Source organism: Panthera tigris, chromosome A1 (genome assembly GCF_018350195.1).
Source record: "Panthera tigris isolate Pti1 chromosome A1, P.tigris_Pti1_mat1.1, whole genome shotgun sequence".
In the NCBI taxonomy this organism is placed as follows: Eukaryota; Metazoa; Chordata; class Mammalia; order Carnivora; family Felidae; genus Panthera; species Panthera tigris.
Genome location: NC_056660.1, coordinates 79,667,906 through 79,674,465, shown reverse-complemented (window position 1 = coordinate 79,674,465; position 6,560 = coordinate 79,667,906).

Genomic DNA, 6,560 nt, shown 5'->3' with positions numbered 1-6,560 from the left:
CTAATTTTGGGTCGAGGCAATCCAGCCAATTCCCGGTCTAAATATTGTTAAGATTCCAGCTGGATCTGTTGCCTTGTGTGTTAAAGACTCCGCACCTCCTGGCTCCCCCAGCCCTGCCATTGCTCTCACAGGACGTGCATCGGATTAGAGGACGTGTCCAGGCCGCGCCCGTGGGATGTCTACTGGGCGGGGTGGGGAGATCTGCGGGGTCTGACCGATCTCGGGGTAAGTATGTGAAGACAGAGTTGGAGCCTCGATGCTGCCTCCTGGCACGCAGGCGTAGCCTTGGGTGAATCTGTGACCCTGTCAAAGCCCGGTGTGCTCACCTAGGGGGTGGATGAGCCAGTGGCCACTGCCTATCCTGTGCCATTCTGGGCAGACTGCGTTCCACGGCCTTACCATCCATACTAACTCACTTCATCCTTACCGCAACCGCGAGCAGTGGTTTCAGAGATCGGGGGCAGAGAGAAGTAACTTGTCCCACGTCACTGTTTTCAGTGGGGGAGGGGGCATGGGTTTGGACCCACGGCCTGGTGTCCTGACGCTGGACAACTACCACCGCTGGACCACAGGCACAGTCCTCAGATGGGACAACAGCCTGTGGTGGCTCCCGCCAGCTGACGTGAGGCACCTTGCTCCCCCGGGCCCTGCCGGCAGGCTCGCCCGATCATCAGGCCTCTGAGGCAGGGGAGGAGCAGGTTCCTTTGCATCAGCAACAGACCAGCCTCTGGACTCCGGGAAGTAAAGGGCAGGTGACAGGCCAGAGAGGTCTCGCTGGGGTGACTCTGGTGCCCCACAGCGATGGTCTTGTGGGTGTGGCGGCTGTAAGAAATAACAGCTCGGAGACCCGTCACCGTCCCAAGCTGCCATCCTCAGACCGAGTGTATTTTCTACTGGTTTTCATTTTTAATGAGGTGTCGAGTGAGACTCCCGTTGGATCAGCGAATCGGCTGGAAGCGTAAATGCCTTCACGCAATTAGTCACGAGCCATGAAACCTGATCCTTGTCTCTGTCAACCTGAAAAATTCTCTTCCGGAAATCGCCAGCCGGAAACCCAAAGGTTTGGGGCCCTGCGGTCCTCTGGGCATCGCCCTGTGGAGCCCTGGCTGGGCGAGCAGGGGGTGGGCTTTGCAGGCTTGGAAACTGGCAGAGCAAAGGGAGCGCCAGGGCACACAGACTCCACCCCTCCCCACCTGGGCGCGCACCCTCAGTATTCAGGCAGCATCTGGCATGGGTCCACACTGTCCCCGTGCTGGTGACACCAGAACGCACGAGGCAGCACGGTGCCGGCCCCCATGGAGCCTCCAGTCTAGAAAAAGTCCCCTTAGCGCACAGGGGCGCCTTCTGACCAGGGCCGCAAGCGCTTTGCCTGAAGGGGCTACAGTGTCTTCCTCTGAGGCCAGCTTGCCCGGGGGGGGGGGGGGGGGGGGGGGGGGGGGGGGGGGGGGGGGGGGGGGGGGGGGGGGGGGAGTGGGGAGAGGGGTGCGCGCAGCCCTGCAGCAGGGGAGGGTGTCCGGCAGGAGGGGGCACTGTGGGCTGATGTCCCTCCCGAGGTCTCCCGGAGGGACTGGGGTGTTCTAGAGACAGAGGACCGGCCAGGCCTGGGTGCCTCTGCAGGTGAGGGGCCTCTGCCCTCAGGCCCCTGGGTCTGGAGGGGTGGAGCTGACGAGGCCACACTTGAGCCTCCAGGGCCTCACTGGGGAGCCTCCCCAGGGGCACGTGCACCCCCCAAGTGGGCAGGGCAGTGTTGAGCCCGGAGCAACTGCCGTCCGGCGGCAAAGGTCTTGTGGGACCCCGGCCTTGCTTTGGGCAGGACGCTGTCCCTAGACCTGACCCTCCTGATGCCCCATGCAGGAAAGCAGGAGCCAGTGCAGACGTGTCACAGGCCGGCAACACCCCTCGCCCGACCTCACCCCTCTTTCCATCAGGTCGTAAACTCCCCCCTGGTTCACGTCTGCTCATTTAGATTTGGTCTCAGTAGTGTCTGTAGTACTATCCGGTAAAGGAGGAAGGAAGATAATGTTCATGTAAATAAAATTTTTATTTTTAATGTTTTTGGCACGTTCATAAGCTTTATGCCCTTTAACTGGCCCTCCCCTGCAAGAGGCGGCAGTGAGATGCCAGAGCCTGGCTCCTCCGTTAGTCCCAGCTAGCCTCGGGGTTTGAGAGTCCCCATCTGAATGGGTGAATCCCCAAACCCCACATTGTCAAAGTCACCATCAGCCTTTGCACACCCATCTTCCACTGGGGACACAATATAAAGAGGCATCTGCTAACATGTGTGGTTGGCTTATTTCCAAGGATCGGAAGCCGTTATCATCTGGGTGAACCCTCACGCCCTCCTCCCCCACCCCCGCCCCAAAAAGCTGAAGCTGTACCTGCTGGGGTCTGACAGTCACAGGGATGAATGACTGGAGGCTCTTCCCCATTGGCCTGAAAACTCGCTTGGAGAAACCAACCACTTGGAAAGCAGATCTCCTTCCGAGTGTGACTGACATCAGCCGGGGCACCCCAGGAAGAAGGTGAGCCGTGGTCCGACAGGACCCCCCCTTCGGGGCTGAGATCTGAGAAGCCTGGACGTCTGCTTACATCCCGCACAATTGCCAAAGAGGCTGCAGGGCTCCAGCACTCGCCGGGGCTGCTCAGTCCCAGCGCCATCCCTCACCACTGTGACCGTGCCCAGTCCCAACAGGGAGAAAATCACATTCACCACCACGACTGTCGGATTAAATCTCCACTCCTGTGAATCATAGGCAATCCATTGCAGGAGCTCATCCTAAACCAGCCTCAGGATTTGCTTTAAACAGATTAATCAGTAAGTATAGTCTAGGGGCGCCTGGGTGGCTCCGTTGGTTAAACGTACGACTCTTGATTTCGGCTCAGGTCACGATCTCACAGTTTGTGGGATCCAACCCTGCATCAGGCTCTGTGCCGACAGCGTGCGGCCTGCTTGGGATTCTCTTTCTCCCTCTCTCCATGCCCCTCCCCTGCACTCTTCTCTCTCTGTCTCTCTCTCAAAATAAATAAGTAAACTTCAAAAATAAATATACTCTAATAAACATGAATATGCAGGAAAGAACAAAATAATACATTTGGAATAGTTACAACGTCAGGTATCCAGGAAAAACAAAAATTTCAGTAAATATTTGATACCTGGTATGCAGGAAGGAAAAAGTAAAACCTGCTTGAAACCAGCCTGAATCTAGCGGTAATGCTCTAGAGTGGTGTATCCAGAAAGTATTCACTTCAAATGTCAGGTGCTACAGAAAAACCCCAGCATCTGCATGTGACGAGCTGTGTGGCGCATGGGGAAGATACCCCTGGGATGTGAACCCCTGTGGTCTTTGCACTGGCTTTACGATGTCTGCCTCCACCAGCAGGGGGCAGCAATGCTGTCCTCATCCCCTTCCTGGCCACCCGCTGACCACCCCCGCCCCCCAGCAGTCCACATCCCAAAGGAAGGGAATTGGATGCAAAATTAACATTGGGGATATTCCTGAGAAAATAATATATATGCTACTTAAAATGATATAAAACTTCAATTAATCTGGGTGTGGTAATTAGGGGAAGTCACTGATAACTCTGTGAGAATTAAAAGCAAAACCACAGCCAGTCCCCAATTACCTGGGGAGAGGAAGGGGCTTCCAGCCCCTCCCCCTGCCGTGAGCCAGGAAATCCATCGGAATGGACCACCTCCCCCAAAGCAGGAGCGCCCCCCCCCCCCCCCCCCCCGCCACCCGCCCAGGGCTAGTCAGCACTAACCTGTGTCCCCGGATCTACCCATCCCCAGACACCTGAACAGGCACTTCAGAGAATGGAGACGTGTCATTGTTCCAGATCCAGTAAAGACAAAACAAAATTGTTTACAATTAAATGCAAAAACTTTGTTCTCTCAACATTTAGGTGTGGGGTTTTTGTTTTGTTTTGTTTTGTTTTTTTAAGAGAGACAATGAGAGCGTGAGTAGGGGAGAGAGGCGGAAGGAGAGAGAGAATCTTGGTCTCCATGCTTAGTGCGGAGCCCAACTCGGGCTCGATCCCATGTCCCTGGGATCAAGAATTGGTCACTCAACCGACTGAGCCACCTGGGCACCCCAACATTCAGTATTTTTATTTTATACTTGTCAAAACAGCTATTTCTAACATGCTTAGGTATGGGGTTTTTTGTTGCTTTTTAATCAGATGTCATTTCTCTGGATACATAAATGGGGAAAACAAGCACAAATAAGATTCCTTCAGGAGACAGGCGAGTCCGCCATTTATTCTGGGCTGTCTACACTGCAAAGCTTTGTCGCTCGGGCAATTTTTGGTGTGACTGCATTATGGAAATGCTCCTACATAGACCAGTTTTCTTGTTTTTGTATCGTTCCCTCCTCTGCCTTGAGAATTTCATTTCAAGTGCTAGGTTAAACAGATTGAAAAATGTTGCTTGGAATGTTATTCTGTCATTTCCTCGAGAAGTACTGTTCCTTAAGTAAATCAAAATGGATGCGTTCACACTGTTGTGGCCACAGGGAAAGAACACACAACACTCAGAAATAAAGCTCTCCCCTCCCTTTTACCAGCAAGGCCACAACAGTTCCGCAAAGCAGCACATTTACTAGTCCTTCTGTCCTTTGACCTTTCTGGACGGCCACTTGGCTACTTAACTATGACATGCCCTAAAGACTTCCCAGTAAGAACTGATTGAAAGTCCCCTGTGGGAAGGGGGCTATTGAGTGATGTTGTAAAAATGCACTTGTTACCCTGCGGACTTCCTCCCGGAGTCCCTCCCAGCATGCAACGCAGCGGGGGTGCTGTCTGAGCCCAGGGGCCGGCAGCCACTTCCCATGGGGTTGGGAACAAAAGACCTCTGACGGCAAGGGGAAAAAGGAGAAACTAAGGAAACATAGTGGCCAGAGTGGCCAGCACCCCCAAAGCCATGCCCAGGCTTCCAACCTACAGAAACTGTGACCAGTGGTGTGTTATTTTCAAGCCGCCAAGCTGTGGCACTTTGCACACAGCGGAAGAAAAAGAGTCCCACCCCTATGGAAGCCATCCCTCTGTGCAGGGGGCAGCCCGGCACTGCGGTGGAACCCATGGGTGCCAGGAGCTGGGAGACCCGCCGTCAAGTCCCAGATGTGCCAAGCTGGGTGACCCTGGATGGTCGCTTTATCTCTCTGAGCCTCAGTTTCCTCACCTGTAAGACAGTTGGTCCTTTGAGCTTCTGGGAATATTTTACTCTAGAGGCAGGAGTGTTTAGAATTAAAGAGAAGGAACCACCGAGAAGACACCCTGGAGAGCCGTGGGGTAATCCTGCCCCGAGGGGCTTATTGTAAGGGGGGTGCCTCTCAGGGCTCCCTGGCTCTCAGCACCCCCTTGTACTGTCAGCTCTTCCTGCCTCTGCGCTGCTGCCCCCAGCTGCCTGCCTTGGCCTCCCCCAGCTGACCCTCCCCCTACCTAGCTTCCAATTTGCCTCCCTCCTACTCCCCACCTGTGACTGCACCTCCCCTATTGGCCCTGGGCCCATTTTGTTTCAGATTCTGGATATTCCTCTGGGCCTGATCCCTTTATCTGCCCTTAAACTGCAGGACAGGGGGGACAGCAAATGTGTGCTACCGGAGGAGCACTGTCACAGTGGCCTCTGTGGAAGAACAGACTCCAGGAGGCAGAGGCAAGAGAACAGAGCACAGAAGTGAGCTGAGAGCATCCCTACCAGAGGAAGAAAATCTCACTAGTTGGTTGTTCACCTCAGTCCTTATCAAAACAGGAATGAGAATAGCATAGCATGGTGGAATGGGATGGGATGGGATGGGATGGGATGGGATGGGATGGAATAAAGTGGAATGGAATGGAAGGGAGTGGAACAGAACAGAATGGAACAAAGTGGAATGGAACAGAATGGAATGGAACGAAATGGAAAGTAACAGAATCGAACGGAATGGAATGGAATGGCCTGGAATGAGGGAAAATGGGTAAATGTGAGCATGGAGGGGAACTCCGGGTAAAGAAGAATCAACACCTCAATAAGCCAGCCCGGGTTTATTTTTTTAATATAATTCATTGTCAAGTTGGCTTCTGTATAACACCCAGGGCTCATCCCAACAAATGCCCTCTTCAATGCGCATCACCCATTTTCCCTCTCCCCCACCTCTCCGTCCACCCTCACTTTCTTCTCTGTATTGAAGAGTCTCTTAGGGTTTGCCTCCCTTTCTGTTTGAAACTGTTTTTCCCCTTCCCTTCCCCGCATGGTCTTCTGTTAAGTTTCTCAAGATCCACATATGAGTGAAAACATATGATATCAGTCCTTCTCTGACTTATTTCACTCAGCATAATACCCTCCGGTTCCATCCACGTTGCTGAAAATGGCCGGATTTCATTCTTTCTCATTGCCAGGTAGTATTCCATTGTGTATATAAAGCACATATTCTTTATCCACTCATCAGTTGATGGACACTTAGACTCTTTCCATAATTTGGCTATTGTTGAAAGTGCTGCTATAAACATTGGGGTACAAGTGCCCCTATGCATCAGCACTCCTGTATCCTTTAGATAAATTCCTAGTCGTGCTATTGCTGGGTTGA